The following is a 20000-nucleotide window of genomic DNA, read 5'->3' as shown; positions in this document are numbered from 1 at the left end:
ACATATACATACATACATATATCAATAAATATGTGTGTATATATATATATATATATATGTGTGTGTGTGTGTGTGCGTGTGTGTGTGTGTGTGTGTGTGTGTGTGTGTGTGTGTGTGTGTGTGTGTGTGTGTGTGTGTGTGTGTGTGTTTATGTATGTATGCGTATGTATGTATGTATATATGTATGTATGTATGAATGTATGTATATATGTATATGTATGTATATGTAAGTATATATGTATGTATGAATGTTTACGTTTGTGTGTGCGTGTTCTTGTACGCGTGCGGGTGCGTGTATACATATACACTATATATATACATATATATATATATATATATATATATATATATATATATATATATATATATTATATATATATATATATATATATATATATATATATATATATATATATATATATATATACATATATATACATACACACACACACACACCATACCGTTTCATCCCCAGGAATCCCGGCTATTTCCTTCACAGACGACGCACAAATGGCTCCACCTTGGACCAGGCGAGCCACGCGGCCAAGGTCACACTTCACGATCATCTTTGCAACATCGTCAACATCCCGCGCGGCGTTGCGTGGCTTCCTCCCGCTACGTTGCTTCATTAATCTTCTTTTTTTTTCTTTTTTTTACTATGAAGGCGGACAAAAACAAAAAAAACTGTCTAACGATAATAAACCGTGATTCCCATAAACACATCTATATCAAATGCAATGACAAATCAATTGCAACGATGCACTACATCTCAATCAAACATTTTTCCACATGGGATTGCCAAAGGACACCAACAAACACTGATGTCATGCAACCGAGGTACGTCAAGACAAAGAATTAGATAGAGACTCACACAAAAACTGCCTGCACGCAAGAACATGCACGAGCAAGCAAATCGTGAATATGTTGGAAGGCCAGTGAAGGAGTAGGAGGGGGAGGGCGAGGGGAGGGGAGAGGGAGGGGAGTGGAAGAGGAGAGGTGAGAGTGGGAGAGGGGAGGGAAGGGGAGAGGAGAGGGAGGGGAGTAGGAAAGGAGAGTTGAGAGTAAGAGAAGGGAGGGAAGGGAGAATGGGAGAGGACGGGTGAGAGTGGGAGAGGGAAAGGGGAGGGAGGGAGGGGAGAAGGAGGAGAGGAGAGGGAGGGCGGGAGGGGGCCCAGGAGAGGGAGAGGGGCGTGAGGGAAGAGGGAGAGGAGAGGGAAGAGGGAGAGGAAAAGGAGAGGGAGAGAGAGGCGAGAGGAGAGGAGTGGGAGAAGGAAGGGAGAGGGAGGGGGTGAGAAAGAAAAAGAGGGAGACAAAAGAGCAAGGGGTAAATGTGAGAAGAAAACTCGAAGACACGAGATGACGAAAGGAAACGCTAATTGGGAAAAGAAGAGAGAGAAGAGCATAACGGAATAAATGACGGTGAAGGATAAAAAAAAAACGAGAAGTAAAAAAAATAGGAAAAAGGAAACGTGCGCAAGAAAACATACGACAAAAGAAAGAAAAGAAAAAGAAAAAATGTAAGTAATCAAGAAATCAGGAAGAGAAGAAAAGAAAGAAAAGAAAAAAAAATATATATAAGTAATCAAGAAATCTGAAAGATAAGAAAAGAAAAGAAAGAAAAACATATACATATAAAAGCAACCAAGAAATCAGGAAGAGAAGAAACGAGGAGAGAGATCCAAAAGAGAAAGAGAATCCACAATCCTGCATTACTTAAGCAAGGTCACACGTCTGGCGGTCCCTCACGACCCAAGGTCAACCCAAAAGCCGTGCGAGTTTATTCACTTCTTAAACAAGAACCCGAGAGATTTGGACATTCAGGCTTATAAACAAACCAGTTAAAACAGATGAGAACCTACATGTTTTTTTTCTCTTACTTTCTCTTTTCTTTCTTCTTTCTTACTTGCTTCTTTCTCTATCTATTCCTCAATTTCTTAATTTCCCTAATTGAACGCCCAAAAAAAACAAGTAAAACAAAAAAACACCAACTTTATTGACTTAAATGAACTAAAAAAAAAAAACAAAGAAAAAATAACTTTCGTGCCTTAAATCAAAGCCAAAACAAAGCAACAAAAACAACATAAAAAAAGCCCTACTGCCTTAAACGAACGCCAAAAACAAAACAAAAAACAAAACAAAACGCTAAGCAAGACCCCGCCTGCCAATCAAAACAACACATTTCTCTCGTACATGAACTACATACAACACTATGACGAAAAGCGATCACACAATAACCTATTTGTTCGGCCTTTTACACATCAGTTCACGGTCAATGTTACTACTATCAAGAGAGAGAGAGAGAGAGAGAGAGAGAGAGAGAGAGAGAGAGAGAGAGAGAGAGAGAGAGAGAGAGAGAGAGAGAGAGAGAGAGAGAAAGAGGGGGGGGTGGAAGGAGGGAGGTAGGGAGGGAGAGAGAGGGGAGGGAGAGAGAGGGGAGAGAGAGAGAGGTGGAGGGAGGGAGGGAGAGGGGGAGAGAGAGAAGAGAGAAGAGAGAAGAGAGAAGAGAGAGAGAGAGAGAGAGAGAGAGAGAGAGAGAGAGAGAGAGAGAGAATGTGAGGGAGGAAGGGGGATTAAAACCTCCACATGGTTTCAAAACAATATTCCCCGTCAAACCCTCTCACCTACACCTGTACAAAACCCAAGGCCAAGTGTAACACCTGACACTGAACTACAAAAGATAAACATTCTATAAAACATATATCTTTTAAAATCAATACGTACATAAATCGGTATATAATAATAAATGGATTGACATATAAGGTAAGTGAATAAACCGATCAGTAAACAAAAAAATTGGGAAATAAATTGACTGATAATTATAAATAAAGATAAAAAGGTTTTGGTGGTGATGATAACAATAATGATAATGATGATCCTGACGATGATGATGATGATGATATGACGATGATAATGACGATGGCGACGACGATGACGATAACAATGCTAATAACGACGCTGATGCTAATGACTGCTCTTGTATAGACTTCAACGATGATAACAAATAACGCCAACAAGAACAAGAACTAGCAACACTGAAAAAAATATCCCGACAAAAAATCTATTTCCTTATCAACAGCAGCGTCGCCCAGAACACTTTCCCCTTCACCTCGCAAACGCACAAACAAACAAACAAAATGAATCACAACGCTGAGGATGCAGGAAAGACACCCCCACCCCCACCCACCCCTTACATCCCCTTCCCCAAATCTACCCCACCTCCCTTCTAAACCCCTCCGCTTCCCCCTCTTAGCTAACCCCCCTTCCCTCCCCTCAAGCCCTAACCCCCCGCTTCCCCCTCCTGCCTAACCCCCCTTCCCTCCCCTCCTGCCTAACCCCGCCCCCTTTCTCCCCACCTGCTTACAACCCCGCCCTCCTCCCACTCCTGCCTACTAACACCCCTCCCCTTCCCCCTACCCTTCAATAACTCCCTCCCTCCCCCCCTCCTTCTCCTCCATCACTTCTGATGATAACGGTAAGCAGGCCCTTGAGTTCTCAACCCTCTCCCCTTCCCTCCACCACTCCCTCCCTTCCCCCCACCCCCATCATTCCTTCCCCTCCCCTTACTCCCAATCATTCCTTCCCCTCCCCCTCCCCCTCCCCTCTCCCTCCCTAAACAAATCATATCATACGATTACCTGCAATCCCCCTCACCCCCCCTCTTCTCACCTCTCCCTTGCTCCCTTCTCCCCTTTTTCCATCTCTCTCCCTCTCCCTCCCTCTCCCTTCCTCCCCAAAGACACCAAAGAAAGAGAAAAAGAACAACAATCACAACCTCCACCCCTACCCCTCCCCCCCTCCACCCTCCCCCGCCGCGTGCACCTTCCTTCACCAATTAAGTTAATCATTCAGCATTAACAAGACCCCTCCCCCTCCCCTCCCTCTCCCCGCCCCATCCACGCCCCCTACTTTATCCTCCCCCCCCCCCGTCCCCTCTGAGGCTCTCGCGGGCGTCTTCTGCCCCTGAAGTGCGGGCGGGCGGGCGGGCCATGCGCAGGCCGGGCGCGGGCGGTTTATTGTTGGGGAAATCGATACCTGGTATTATCGGCATTGAAAATAACGTATGTAAGTGTGTGTGTGTGTGTGTGTGTGTGTGTGTGTGTGTGTGTGTGTGTGTGTGTGTGTGTGTGTGTGTGTGTGTGTGTGTGTGTGTGTGTGTATGTATATATTATATATATGTATATATTTTATATATATAAATATATATATATACATATATATATATATATATATATATATATATATATATATATATATATATATATATATACATAATATATATATACAATATATATATACAATATATATATATTATATATATACTTTATATATATAATATATATATATATATATATATATTATATATATATATATATATTATATATATTATATATATATATATATATATATATATATATATATAAATATATATACATATTCGCTTCCCTAGAAGTCTCTCTCGCTTAATGGGAAGAAAATCAAAGAAAAGTAAACTCAACACGTAAACCCTTCTATGACAGCTACGTAAACAGAATCGTTGTGCAATTGAAATTTTCCCGAACCCCCCCCCCCCCCCCGCATGACCACAAAGCCCATTTCTACGTCACCCCCGCACGCCCACGTGACATCCTAAACAATAAAAAAAAAGAGGAAAAAAACAACAACAACAGCTTCCCCTTCCTATCAGTATCGCAACCGCATCAAAGCGCTTTCGACAACCTTAACCACGAAAGAAAGAGGAAAAAAAAAATAAACAGCATTCCCCTTTCTATCAGTAACGCAACCCCTTTAAACCGAACAACCCCTTTAAACCGAGCAGGAGCGCACCCAACTCCGTCACCCGAAAGCGAACGCCGATAACGGGACAGCAAGCCGACATTTAGGGCCTTAAAAAAGCTAGAGCAAGCAACGTAAATACGTATGAGGCGGCCACACAAGAGCTAAGGGAGAAGGAGGGAGGAGGAAGAGAGCCAGGAAGGAGAGCGCTGTGAAGGAGGGTGTCAAACCGAAGGAATCAGGAGAGAGGAGGGAGGGAGGGAGGAAAACAATGGAGAGAGAGAGAGAGAATGAGAATGCAGTGCCAGGAGGGAGCCAGCAAAGAGCAGCAACATCAGGAAGGTGGAAGGGAGTGAACGAAAAAGGGAAAGGGAGAGTAGGAGGGAAGGACGAAGGGAAAAGATAAAGCAGGAGGGAGGGGGGAGGAAGGTGGATAGGAGAACAAGAAAGAGGGAGGGAGGGAGGTGGAAGGGAGAGCAAGAGGGAGGGAGGAAGGGAGAGCAGCAGGAAGGAGGGAGGGAGGAAGGTGGAAGGGAGAGCAGGAGGGAGGGAAGGAGGAAGGTGGAAGGGAGAGCAAGAAGGAGGGAGGAAGGGAGGCAAGAGGGAGGGAGGAAGGGAGAGCAAGAAGGAGGGAGGAAGGGAGAGCAAGAGGGAGGGAGGAAGGGAGAGCAAGAGGGAGGGAGGAAGGGAGAGCAAGAGGGAGGGAGGAAGGGAGAGCCAGAGGGAGGGAGGAAGGGAGAGCAGGAGGGAGGGAGGAAGGGGAGAACAAGAGGGAGGGAGAGAAGGGAGAGCAAGAGGGAGGAAGGGAGAGCAAGAGGGAGGAAGGGAGAGCAAGAAGGAGGGAGGAAGGGAGAGCAAGAGGGAGGGAGGAAGGAGAGCAGGAGGGAGGGAGGAAGGGAGAGCAGGGAGGGAGGAAGGGAGAGCAAGAGGGAGGGAGGAAGGGAGAGCAAGAGGGAGGGAGGAAGGGAGAGCAAGAGGGAGGGAGGAAGGGAGAACAAGAGGGAGGGAGGAAGGGAGAGCCAGAGGGAGGGAGGAAGGGAGAGCAGGAGGGCGCCTGTGAAGTGGCTGACCTCCTCCGGGGACTGAGTAAAGCCAGAGTGATCGTACATCTTGCGAGAGTCACGACCTAAAAGGTGTAACGAGGCAGCGTTCTATTACGGACCTTGTCAAACCGCGAGGAAGTAAACGGAACTTACTACTGTTTTCCTTCTCGGCCTCTTGTCTATTTATCTATCGACGTAGCTCTCTATCTACCTTTACCTGCCATTGGCCAGTGTATCTATCTTTCTGTTTATCAATTGATGTCACCGGTCCACCTTTCTATCTATATTCATTACCATCATATATCTGCCTCACTATCCTCGTTCACGTTCTCCTTCTCCTCCATCTCTCCGTCCTTCTCGTTCTCCTCTTTCTCCCCCTCCTCCATCTCTCTGTCCTTCTCGTTCTCATCTTCCTCTTCCTCCATATCTCTGTCCTTCTCGTTCTCCTCTTCCTCCTCCCTTTCCCTCTCTCTGTCCTCGTTCTCCTCCTCTACCTTTCTTCCTGTCCGCCTTCTCCTTCTCCATCTCACCCTCCCTCTTCCTCTCCCTGCTTCTCTCTCCCTCTGCCTTGATCATCCTTCTCCTACTCCCTCGCCCATATCTTATTTCACGCAACAACCACTCCGAAACACATTCATTTCTTTCTTATGTAGCTCTAAACAATAATAATAATATCTTTGATAATGGTAACAAGGATGATGATAATAATAATGATAATATAATAACAATAATTATCATTATTATAACTATCATCATAATGTTTATTACTATCATAACATTTATAATAACAATAACATCAATAACAATAACAACAAAATCATTATCATCATCACCCTAATCATAACAATAATCATAATCATAATCATAATAATAACAATAATAATGATAATAATAATAATAATTATCATAATCTCAATATTGATGATGATAATAATGACAATAACATAATGATAATAATAATAATAATAATAATAATAATAATAATAATAATAATAATAATAATAAAAATAATAAAAAGAATAGTAACAATGATGATGATGATGACGATAACAACAACAACAATAATAATGATAATAATGACAATAATAATAACGGTAATACAAGAAAATGCGCTCAGCCCAAAACAGCTGTATCAACAAAGCAGCCACTCCCCCCCCCCCCTCCCCGCCCTTGGGAAACGCCATCGAAATATTACAAGCGAGACAACAACACGAACCTTTAACGAACCAGGAAGCCAGTCGCGGCCGGCCTCCCCTCGCTCACTTTTCGATCGCATCAAATTCATTGTACGTAACTTGAGAGATGCATGAGGAGAGGTAATGATGCTGATGTTGATAAGAATGTTGATATTGATGTTGATATTGATGTTGATATTGATGCTGATGCTAATACTGATGCTGATATTGATGTTGACAATGATGTTGATATTGATGTTGACAATGATGCTGATGCTAATATTGATGCTGATATTGATGTTGACATTGATGTTGATACTGATGTTGATATTGATTTTGATATTGATGCTGATGCTAATATTGATGCTGATACTGATATTGATGTTGATAATGATGCTGATGCTAATATTGATGTTGATAGTGATACTGATGTTGATGCTGGTATTAATAATGATGCTGATATTGATGCGGATGCTTACACTTATACTGACACTGATGTTAATATTGATGTTGATGCTAATATTGATGCTGATATTGATACTGATATTGATGCTGAAACTGATATTGATGCTGGTACTACTAATAATGACGCTGAAATTGTGATGCTGATGCTTACACTTATACTGACACTGATGTTGATATTGATGTCGATACTGATGCTGACACTGATACTGATATTGATGCTGATACTGATGCTAATATCGTGTGCGAGCGGCGTCTTATTGAAAGCGTTTCGCATATTAATAATACAGGCGACAATCGGTAATGATGATACCATATCATACAGAGAATGACTGTGATATAAACGCGCATAAAACCAGAAGCTCACTGATGGACACTAATCATGACCACGATTATGGGAGAAAAACATCACCGCAATAATAGCAGACGAAAAATTAAAATCAAAAGCATAAACAACAACAAGAAAACTAAAAGCAACACGTCATCAACAACAGCAACATGAGCAGCAGCAACAACAATAACACGATAACAACACACCGAAAACACGCGCACACACCGCCACCAACGACAAGAACAGCGACAACGCCAATAATACAACAACGATAATAATGTAGCGAACAACACAAGACGAAGAACAAGACGAAGAACAATGGACAAAAGGTCCCCAACGCTGATAAGATCACGGGAGGAAAAGACACTGAAGAATGAAAAGTAAAAAGAAGCAAAGATAAAAAAAAACGAGAATAAACACGGGCATAATGACCAATGAAATACGAAATACATATTTACCAGACGCAGTAAAAAGTACAAACACGGCACAGTAAAAACAACAAACGAAAAGAGAAGTGAAAAAAATACAACATAACAAAAGAATAATACACAAAAATAACCATAAAAATAATAAACAGAAAAACCAACAAAGACCAACGAAAAAAAAGCCTGGACAACAAAGAACGAGAAATAATGAAAAAAAGAGAAAAGAGATTTAGAAAGAGCAGACGACGAAGGGAGAAGCTTATGAACATTCCTCCAGCTAATTGTTACAGAGAGGATATCAATTTAAGAAACATTTTGATAGGCCATTAAAAAAAAGACCAGATATTTAGAGAGAATACTAGAATAAAAGCTATTTAGAGAAGATATCAAAATGAAAGATACTTAGAGAGGATATCAAAATAGAAGATATTTAGAGAGATTAATTAAAAAGACCAGTTATTTCGAGAGAGAATATTGAAATAGAAGATATTTAGAGAAGAGATTTCAAAAAGACCATTCATTTCGAGAGATTATCAAAATAGAAGACATTTAGAGAAGATATTCCAAAAGACCCGAGATTGAGAGAGAGGACGACCAGAGAGAGACGGCGAGCGGGCGGGTACAGGGCTGGAGGAACGGGCAGCCGCAACCGCCCAAACCGCTGACCGTCACAGCCATCGCCGCTTTCATGTCCGTCGAGATAACGAAAGCCCGGGCGCCCATTGCGAACTTCTACACACCTGCTTCTGCCTCTGCTGCCGCCGCCGCCACTGCTTCTGGTAGCTGTCCTTCTCTTTCTCCCTTTTCCTCCCTTCCCCTCCCTCTCCCCATCCCTTTCGTCCTCTCATTATACTTCTCTCTCTCCCCTCCCTCTCCTCCCCCTCCCTTTCCCCCCTCCACTATACTCCTCTCTCTCTCCTCCCTCCCCTTCTCCTCCCCCCTCTCTCTCACTCTTCCCTTCGCTTCATGCTTCTCCCCCTCCCCCTTCCTCATTCCTCTCTCCCTCTCCTTCCCTTTACTCCTCTTCCCTCTCTTCTCCTCTCCCTCTCCTCCCAATGCCACTCGTGCTGTTCGCCTCAGCATTCGCCTCAGCATCCCCCTCCGGCCACGCTTCCCTTCGGCCTTCAGTCGTCCCATGTCGCGGAATGCCGTTCTCTTTCCTCTTCCTTTTTGCTCTCGCTCTCGCTCTCTCTCTCTCTCTCTCTCTCTCTCTCTCTCTCTCTCTCTCTCTCTCTCTCTCTCTCTCTCTCTCTCTGTGTGTGTGTGCGTGCGTGTGCGTGTGCGTGTGCGTGTGTGTGTGTGTGACACTTCTTTCTTAATTCTCTCTCCCTCCCTTCTCCCTTTCTTTTTTTTTCTTTTTCTTTTTTCTTTTTTCTCTCTCTCTCTCTCTCTCTCTCTCTCTCTCTCTCTCCTCTCTCTCTCTCTCTCTCTCTCTCTCTCTCTCTCTCTCTCTCTCTCTCTCTCCAACCCTGTCACCTGTCCTGTTCCCAAAGACCTATCGGCTGGCTACCACAACTAATACGCAAACCCACGATCTCACCTCATCTCCATTCCTCTCACCTCCTCTTCTTCCTTCCCTTTCTCCCTCTCTCTTCTTCTCCTTTCCCCTCCCCTCCTCTCCTCTCCTCTCCCCTCCTCTCTTCTCTTCTTCCTTCCCTTCCCTCCTCTCTCCTCTTCTTTCCTATCCCCTCGCCCATCTCTCCTCTCTTCTCTTCTTGCTTCCCTTCCTCCCTCTCTCTCTCCTCATCTCTCCCCTCCTCCCCCCCCCCTCTTCTCTCATCTCCCCTCCTCTTCTCTCTCCTTCCCTTCCTCCCTCTCTCACATCCTCATCTCTCCTCCCTTCCCACTCCCTTCCCCTCCCCCCTCCCACCCTTCTCAGCCTCTCCCCTCCTCCCCTCCTCCCAAGCACAACCCCACGATTAGCTCCTCGTCTCCTTTCTGACCTTTCGATCGTTTCACAACCACTTGCGCGGCGGCTTCTTTTCCGAACCCCCTGGCCTCTCTTGTCTCGTATCTTCGTCTATTGTAATTAAGACCCACAAAGTTCTATTTATTTATTTATTTTCTCTCGTCCCTTTTCTGATCATTGCTTTCGATCGACCGAGGCCGACACTGAGGCAGGCACGATAACTTGCGTTGCGGTTAGCGAAATACACTGATTTTTTTAATAGGAAAAACGTACAGGTTTATGTATGTTGGGTTCATATCCTTCTGAAACCAAAATGTGTTCTTTTCCAACCTTGAAAAATACACATATCTTTCCAGCAATTAACCGAGAGTTATCAGACAGCAACAGTGAGACAATAATGTAAGTAAGAAATGGAAATAAAGCAAGCAGTGTACATGAACGCCGACGGCAATGCCCACAGGGAGTGTAACTAACAAGCCAACAAACGCAAACAACGCATTCCTCACAAAAATATGAGGCTTTAAAATCATGCATATCCTGTCCCAGCCCCCCCCCCCCCCGGTGGAGGAGCACCGTGCCATTTTAATACATACTCGGAACACCTTTTAAAAAATCACAGGGTACCAATACCCAACCTCCTCCTCCTCCTTCATTTCTCCTTCCTTACTCCTCCTCCTCCTTCTTCTTCTTCTTCTTCTTCTTCTTCTTCTTCTTCTTCTTCTTCTTCATCTTCTTCTTCTTCTTCTTCTTCTTCTTCTTCTTCTCCTCCTCTTCCTCCCCCTTCCCCCCACTTTCCATGTCTCCTCCCCCCCCCTCTCATACGTCTTTACGACCCCCCTCCCTTGTCATCACGACCCCCTTACCCCCACCCCTCCCCCGTTTATATATCTTCGCGACCCTTCACTACCCTCCCCTCCCCTCCCCTCCCCTCCAATCCTCTTCCCTCCCCTCTCCACACCCTTCCCTACCCTCCCTAACCTTTTCCCTATACCCTCTATATACCCTTCCTTACCCTCCTCTCCCCACTCTTCCCCTCCCCCTCCCCCCTCCCTATACCCTACTCTACCCTCCCCTAACCCCTCCCTTTACCCACCCCGTCCCCACTCTAACCCTCCCCCTCCCCCCCCCTACCCTCCTCTCCCCACTCTAACCCTCCCCCTCCATCCCCTACCCTCCTCTCCCCACTCTAACCCTCCCCCTCCCTCCCCTACCCTCCTCTACCCTCCCCTCCCCTCCCCCTCACCATACCCTCCTCTACCCTCCCCTCCCTCCCATCCCCCATCCCCCGCAACCGGACCTGGACGCCCCTCCTCGCAGGCATTCCTCACTCTCATTCATTAGCCCGATTGTGGAGGGAAGATTAAATGGATACTGACTGGATTTGGTTCGTTTTTTTTTCTCTCTCTATCTCTCGCTTCTCCATTTCTTTCTTCTTCTTTTGCTTGTTTTTCTTTGTTCATTTCCTTTTTCTTCTTTCTTTTTTTCCACTGCTCTTCTTGTTTCGCTTTCTTTTCCTCTCGTCTTCTATCTATTCTTTTGGGTGCTGCTCTAGTTCTTTTTCTCCTCTCTCCATTCCTCCCACCCTCCTCTTCCCTCTACCCTCCTCCTTCCTCCTTCCTCTTTCCTCCCACCAACCCACTTTCTCCCTCATCCCTTCCTCCTCATTTCATTCCACCTCCCACTTCCCTCCTTCCCCCCTCCCACCTCCCACCCCACTCTCCCAACACCCTCCTCCCACCTTCCACTTCCCTCCTCCTCCCACCCTCTTCTTCTCCCCCTTCCTCCTTCCCACCTCCTCCTTCCTCTCTCCACCTCCACCCATCACCCCCTTCCTCCCACCTCCTGCTTCCTCCTTTCCTCCTACCTCCCACTTCCTCCTCCTCCTCCTCCTTCCTCCCTTCCCCCCTTCCTCTCCTTCCTTCCCTCCTCCCTCCTCCTTTCATCCCCACCTGCCAGTCCTCCTCCCAGCACCTTCTTCCCCCCTTTCCCCCATTCCTCACCTCCTCCCACCTCCCCCTTCCCCCCTCCTCCCCCGCCTCCCCACCACCCTCCCCCTTCCTCCCTGCCTCCCCGCCTCTTTAATGAGACGGGATGGACACATGAGGTCGTAAAACGTCATCATACATCATCACTTTCCTCGTGAATTCGCAGCCGAAATTGCTACTCAGTCGGAAAAAAAGAAAAAGAGAAGAAAAGAAATGAAAAGAAAAAGAAAAAGAAAAGAAAAGAAAAGAAAAGAAAAGAAAACAAAAGAAAAGAAAAGAAAAGAAAAGAAAAGAAAAGAAAAGAAAAGTAAAGAAAAGAAAAGAAAAGAGAAAAAAAGAAAAAAGAATACAACAAAAACGATCCCATCACATCCACTTCAAACCTAATCAAATGCAAATGGAAACTAAGACGATAATAGTTACACTACTAATACTAATAAAACTTGTACAAATACTAACAATGGCCATTAAAAAAACACTCATCACGATCTATTCATTAAAATTAAACCCATTCAAATAATTCCCTAGAAATAAAACCCTCTGTTTTAAACCCCGGCGACCTTTCCTTTCCCTTTGAGACCTTTTAATAAAAATAAATAAAATAAAATTAATACGTTCAAAGAGAAATGAAAGCTCCCTTAATCGAAGAACATCGTGTTATTCTGAACACATGTTCTCTTTCTTTCATTCCCTTTTTTTTTCTTCAATCTCTTATTCTCGTTCATCCTTCTCTTCTTCTTCTTTCTTGCATTCTTCTTCCCTTCTCCTTCTCCCTTTCGACGCAACACAATCCCTCAGTATTGCGTATTTTTGTGGAATTCCTCTACAAATACGAACCGAAATCGTTGAAAAAATAAAACAACCGAAACCGTTGAAAAAATAAAACAACCGAAACCGTTGAAAAAATAAAACAACCGAAACCGTTGAAAAAATAAAACAACCGAAACCGTTGAAAAAATAAAACAACCGAAACCGTTGAAAAAATAAAACAACCGAAACCGTTGAAAAAATAAAACAACCGAAACCGTTGAAAAAATAAAACAACCGAAACCGTTGAAAAAATAAAACAACCGAAATCGTTGAAAAAAATAAAACAACCGAAACCGTTGAAAAAAAAAAAAAAAAAAAAAAAAAAAAAAACACTCACCGAGACTGCTCATTAAACTGAAACCAATTCTCTGCTCGGTAATTCTCGCGACACGAGAGAAATCCTCAGTTTCCTTGCAAGAAATCCCGCTTTAAAATGTTATCCTCGGAGATACTGACACTGCTTGTTCTTCATCAGGTTTCAATACCTTTATCCTTCTCACTATCCTCATACCTTTATCCTCATCCTTATCCTCCTCACTATCCTCATACCTTTATCCTCCTCATTATCCTCATACCTTTATCCTCCTCACTATCCTCATACCTTTATCCTCATTATCCTCATACCTTTATCCTCCTCACTATCCTCATACCTTTATCCTCCTCATTATCCTCATACCTTTATCCTCCTCATTATCCTCATACCTTTATCCTCCTCATTATCCTCATACCTTTATCCTCCTCACTATCCTCATACCTTTATCCTCCTCACTACCCTCATGCCTTTATCCTCATCATCCTCATACCTTTATCCTCCTCATTATCCTCATACCTTTATCCTCCTCATTATCCTCATACCTTTATCCTCCTCATTATCCTCATACTTTTATCCTCCTCATTATCCTCATACTTTTATCCTCCTCACTATCCTCATACCTTTATCCTCCTCATTATCCTCATACCTTTATCATCCTCATTACCCTCACACCTTTGTCCTCATTATCCTCATACCTTTATCCTCCTCACTATCCTCATGCCTTTATCCTCATACCTTTACCCTCCTCATTATCCTCATACCTTTATCCTCCTCATTATCCACATACCTTTATCCTCATTATCCTCATACCTTTATCCTCCTCATTATCCTCATACCTTTATCCTCCTCATTATCCTCATACCTTTATCCTCCTCATTATCCTACCTTTATCCTCCTCACTATCCTCATACCTTTATCCTCCTCATTATCCTCATACCTTTACCCTCATTATCCTCATCTGACTTCATCTTAAGACCGCGAATCGACTCCCTTTGCCATAACCTCTTATGAGCCTTTGACTCCATCGGCGACATCGTAATGAGCTTCATCTTTTTATTTTTTATTTTCCTATTGTTATTTTTTATATTTCGGGTTATTTCTTTATTCCTCCCTTTCGTTTCTCGTTTCTCCGTTTTCCCCCCTTTCCGTTCCGGCCTTGTTTATGATGTGCTTCCTTCCCTTCCCGTCTCTTTCTATTTTCTTAATTTCCTCATCTCTTTCGTCTCCTCTTCTTTCGTCGTTTTAGAGGCTCTTTCATCATCTCTATCTTCCACTTTCCTTCTCCTTTTCACCTACTTCACTTTCAAAAACAACAAAAACAAATAACACAATAAAAGAACTATCACATTCCCTCCACCTTCCCCTTCACTCCACTTTCTCTATCTTTTTGTTCCTTCTCTTCATTCTCTCTTTTCTCTCTCCTCTCCTTTCTCCTCCCTTCTCTCTTTTCTCTCTCCTCCCTATTCTGTCTTCTCTCTACTCTCCTCCCTTCTCTCTTCTCTCTCTCCTCTCATCTCAGCCTCTCTTATTCACATTCTCTCCTTTCTTCTCTCTCCACTCTTACTCTTGCATTTAGTGTGTTTATTCAACCCCCTCCCCATCCCTACCTCCCCACCCCATCCCATCTTCACTTCCTGCTATTTACTCACCGCTAATTTATCGGACTTTTTTGTCTCCCTCTTTCCCTCTCTCTCCCTCTCTCTACCATAATTAGTTAATTACCTTCTGCTGTTCCCGCTGAGTGCGCGGCGCGGTTCATTACCTGCAAAAGAAAAAAAAGGAAAATTTAAAAAATAATAACAAAATAAAAGGTTTATAATATATCCTTTACGTTATGGTGGCAGCGGCGTCGGTGCGACACTAGGGTGCTTTTGCCACTGTTGTTTATGGCTACGGCGACCGTGTGTGCATCTGGCCTCGTTAGCTGCTGTTATCTAGGCGCCGGTGAGAGTGGGGTGGGTGGGGAAGGGGGGGAGAAGGGGAGGCAGACAAGGGAGAGGGAGGAGAGGTAAACAAGGGAGAGGTTAAGGAGGGAGAGGTAAAGAAGGGAGAGGGAGGAGAGGTAAAGGGAGACGGAGAGGGAGAGGGACAAGGAGGGAGAGTGAGGGAATGAAGAAGGTAAAGATGGGATTGGGGGAGAGAGAGAGAGAGAGAGAGAGAGAGAGAGAGAGAGAGAGAGAGAGAGAGAGAGAGAGAGAGAGAGAGAGAGAGAGAGAGAGAGAGAGAGAGAGAAAGTGACTGTGTGTGTGTGTGTGTGTGTGTGTGTGTGTGTGTGTGTGTGTGTGTGTGTGTGTGTGTGTGTGTGTGTGTGTGTGTGTGTGTGTGTGTTTGTGTGTGTACAAGTTCTTACACGATAAATGCAACTACTAAGCTTCTTAACTCTTTCTTGTTTGTAGTTAATGTTACATCTCAAACTGAGTAAATCAATGATGATATAAATACAAAAAACATAAAAACAACACTGATAATAATAGAATACTATCAGCAAAAAATTATTATTATGTCTTTATGATGTTAAAAGTCAATAACCATCAACTACTACAAGTACTAACAACTAATAACAGCAATTTCAACAAAAGCAGTAGTAGTAGCAACAACAACAATAATAATGACAGCAAAAACAATAATGATAACTGTACCATCAATAATCGTCATCATAATTAAAAATTATATACTATATACTATAATCACGACAACGTAGTCATAACAAGAACAACAAGAACATCCCAAAAATCAAGCATTCTTCCTCGCACAGCCAAAAACAAACAAACAAACAAACAAACACGTCAAAAAGGGTCAGTCTAAGCAAGGTTCAAAAGCGAGAAATTCCCCTCCTCCCCCCCACCTCCATCCCCCTTCCCCCATCCCTGTCTATCCCCCCCTTCCACCCTCCCCGCCACCGCCCCCTCCCCCCAGCCCCCAGCCCCTCCGAACCCTTTTTTTGTGACGCTGCTATTTCCATCCCTTGGCTAAAAACAGCGCCATCTATAAATAGCCATAGAATAACGGGCTACTTAAGGGGCCGGGGGAAGGGAGGGGAAGGGAGGGGAAGGCAGGAGGAAGGGAGGGAGGGGGAGGAAGGGAGGGAGGGGAAGGAAGGAGGAAGGGAGGGAGGGGAAGGAAGGAGGAAGGGAGGGAGGGAGGGGAAGGAAGGAGGAAGGAAGGAAGGGAGGGAGGGAGGGGGAGGAGGGGGAAGGGAGGGAGGCGCAGACGGACACCTGACAGGGTTACAAGCGCCGGCGATGATAGCGTCAGAAGGTCGTCCCGGCGGTCGTTGCGCTCCTCGCGTTTCGTTTCGTCCCCTTGACAACACTTGCTCTCGGGGTCGTTCTCTCGACTTTCCTCCAAAGGTCGTTCTTGAACTCGCACTTCGATTCGTTCTTGTGCCCGTTCGTGCCTTCTTTTAAATTCCTTCTCAAGGTCGTTCTCGGTTTCCGTCTCGAGGTCGTTCCTGTATTTCTTCTTAAAGTCCTTCTTGTTCTTGTTTTTACGACAATAACAACAACAATAATAGTGTGATTAAGAGTAAAAATAACAACAACAACAACAATAATAATGAGAAAAATATAACTAACAATAACATATCCTCATACACACAGACCAGAGGCTACCATGAACGCCAAAGTCGATCGAACACAGAAGCTCTGTCTTTATCTAATCTCAAGACAGATATCCTTTCGATCTGATCCATTTCTCTTCACTTACGTGTCCACCTACTGATAAACAAAGCAGGTGTGAAACTGCGCGTGCCTCGTGCCCTGCAACACGCAAATGACATGTACAAACGCAACTGCTGTCGGGTTATCATGCAAAATAAACCTGTTTCGTTCCACCTTGTAGACTCGACCGAACTTCTCTAATTTACAAGTGAACAAAGATAAATAAATAGTATATACAAAGATAAAACTACAATCCCTGACCCTCCCACCCTCACACACACACACAATTAATTAATCAATTAAAGACGAAAAAAATCGCTAAAACTTTTACTTGCTTATCATCAAATTAATCATGCTCGCTGACGCCGACACTTTAACAAATATGGTAACGACATCATAAATACATTTACAGCTAATGCCACGTTCCGCTACGAGACACTGTAAGCACGTAACTCAATAATTGCATTTTTCCCTTGGTAGTCTTCCTCTGCCGCCGGTACGTGCGTCTAAGGAGCCACGGATGCAAGCACACATATGGGTACACATTCACAGGCATCCAGAACCGGTAAGTTAACGCAAAAACAAGAAAAGAAAAAAAAACATACACATCCGCACGCACACGTACACACACAGACACACACGCACACACAAACAAACACACACACAACCAGACACACGCATAAGCACTCAAGCACACACAAAACAAACACACAAGCACACGCAAACACAACCCCCTCCCCACACACACACATACAAACACCCCCCCACCCCCACAAACAACCCCCACCCCACCCCACCCCCACAAACAACCCCTCCACCCCACCTCACCCCCACAAACAACCCCTCCACCCCCACCTCACCCCCACAAACAACCCCTCCACCCCACCTCACCCCCACAAACACCACCCCACCCCACACCCCCACCCCGACACCCCGAATCCGCCCGGCCACAGCCCTTGTCCAAACAGCAGGACAAAGGTTTACTGGCCAGGTACCCTTGTGTCGCCCGTTATCTGATGCCGGCTCCCTTGACCCCGTCCTTTCCGCCGCTTCTGCACATAACCCTCTGCTACTCACGTACGAAATGAACGAATACACAAATAGATAAATAAATAGATCAATAAGCAAATGCACAAATAAATACATCAATAAATGGATCAATAAATATGTACACAAATAAATAGATAAATAAATAAAAACATATAAATACACATAAATATATCAATAAATGCACAAACAAATCCATAAATGAATAGATCAATCAATAAATGCACAAATAAATACATAATTAAATAGATCAATAAATAAATGAACAAATAATTACATAAATAAATATATCAATAAATGCACTAATAAATAGATCAATAAATAAATACACAAATAAGTACATAAATAAACAGATAAAAATAAATGTACAAATAAATAGATCATAAATGAATATGTCAATGAATAAATTGATCAATAAATTTAAAAAAAACACCTATTTAGCTCCCCTTTAGCACAGTTCTGCAACTCTGCAACACGCGCGAAATATAGAAAAACAAATACACACAGACGTGTCTTATCTTCCTTTATTCTTAAATTTCTTAATTTCTGTTTATCACACCTAAATTCTTCCCCCCTATCTCTCACTCTCGGGTATCAGGTGCCCCTCCCCCTCCCCCCTCCCCCTCCCTCCATCCAAGCCATCTCGACTGCGTCCGGGGGTCACTAGACGCTCCCTACCCCCCCACCCCCTTCTCCCCTAGCCAGCCCCTCCCATTCCCTGCAACCGCATTTCTCTCTCCGAATTCTCCACCCCCCCTCCCACCCCCTCTCCCTCCCCCGTCCTTTGTGTTTTCAATCGCAAAGGACATAAAATTTGAGCATCTCTGTCTGCCTTTTCTTTTAATTCGTCGCAATAGGAGGGGAAGGAGGGAGGGAATGAGGGAGACGGGGAAGGGAAAGAAGGGAAGGGGGCGAGGAGAGGAGAGGAGAGGAGAGGAGAGGAGAGGAGAGGAGAGGAAAGGTGGTAGGAAGGGAGGAGAGAGAGGAGAGGAGAGGAGAGGATAGGATAGGAGAGGAGAGGAGAGAAGCGGGGAAGAGAGAGGAGGAGAGGGGCAGGAAAGGGGAGAGAGAGGAGAAGAGAGAGAGAGAGAGAGAGAGAGAGGAAAGGGGGAGAGTAGAGAAGAGGAGAGGAGAGCTGAGGGGATGAGAGGGGCAAGGGCGGGCGAGGGGAGGGTGGGGTGGGGGTGGGGGGTGGGGGTTCCCTTGGCGAATAAATGCACCGCTATTACTCACAAGGTGAACTTGTTCATCGATGCTACCACGCCCTCCGATCTATTCCTTTAATGAAGACATTTTTTGTGAGAAAGAGAGAAAGAGAAAGAGACAATGTGTGTGCGCGAGACGGAGACAGATGGATAGATAAACAATATATATGTATATATATAAATATATACATACATTATATATCTATATCTATCTATCTATCTATCTATATATATATATATATATTGAGAGAGAGAGAGAGAGAGAGAGAGAGAGAGAGAGAGAGAGAGAGAGAGAGAGAGAGAGAGAGAGAGAGAGAGAGAGAGAGAGAGAGTAGAGAGAGAGAGAGACAAATAGAGGCAGTGAGACAAACAGACAAAAAGACAGACAGAGAAAGAGAGAGGATAATTTTCCCGTCAATGACATAAAAAAAAAAGACTGAGAACGTAACACCAATAGTATTCCTTATCATTTTTATGGACGGACAATAAATAAACCTCCGACCTATAAAAGTAAAATTATTTCCTTGTCCAGATTATCATACAGAGAACCAATGTGGAAACAAAATCCTTGAAATATAACCTAAAACAAAGATACAAACAAACAATCAAATCCTTAAATTTAGAAAAAAATGTCCATAATCAAATCCTAAAATCTGGAAATATATAAATAATTAAATCTTGAAATCTATAAAAAAAATATAATATAAACATAATTTCTACCCTATTTAATTCCCTTACGTGTTGTTTAACAAAAAAAAAAATCTATCATTAAACCTTTGGAGACTGACAGTCCAATTAATCATCACACATTATACTTTACCATGCAGATGATTACTGCCAATAATTACATTTCGTCATTTTCA

The 20000-nt window shown here is 43.8% G+C and overlaps 1 protein-coding gene across 16 annotated transcripts in view; it reads right to left on the bottom strand.

The window, feature by feature from the left end:
* Positions 1-20000, bottom strand: part of Mef2 (myocyte enhancer factor 2) — a 554695-nt gene that overhangs the window by 392823 nt on the left and 141872 nt on the right. For 2 of the 16 annotated variants that reach the window (XM_070133748.1, XM_070133767.1), the window contains one exon: positions 14949-14988. The exons of the other annotated variants lie outside the window; for them this stretch is intronic. The gene's annotated coding sequence lies outside the window, so the exon portion shown is untranslated. Of the gene's footprint in view, positions 1-14948; positions 14989-20000 lie in introns of those variants that run through there. 16 annotated transcript variants of the gene reach the window in all.

Source organism: Penaeus vannamei, chromosome 19 (assembly GCF_042767895.1).
Source record: "Penaeus vannamei isolate JL-2024 chromosome 19, ASM4276789v1, whole genome shotgun sequence".
Lineage (NCBI taxonomy): Eukaryota > Metazoa > Arthropoda > Malacostraca > Decapoda > Penaeidae > Penaeus > Penaeus vannamei.
The sequence above is the reverse complement of the archived record's forward strand: the minus strand, read 5'-3'. Positions and strand labels throughout refer to the sequence as shown.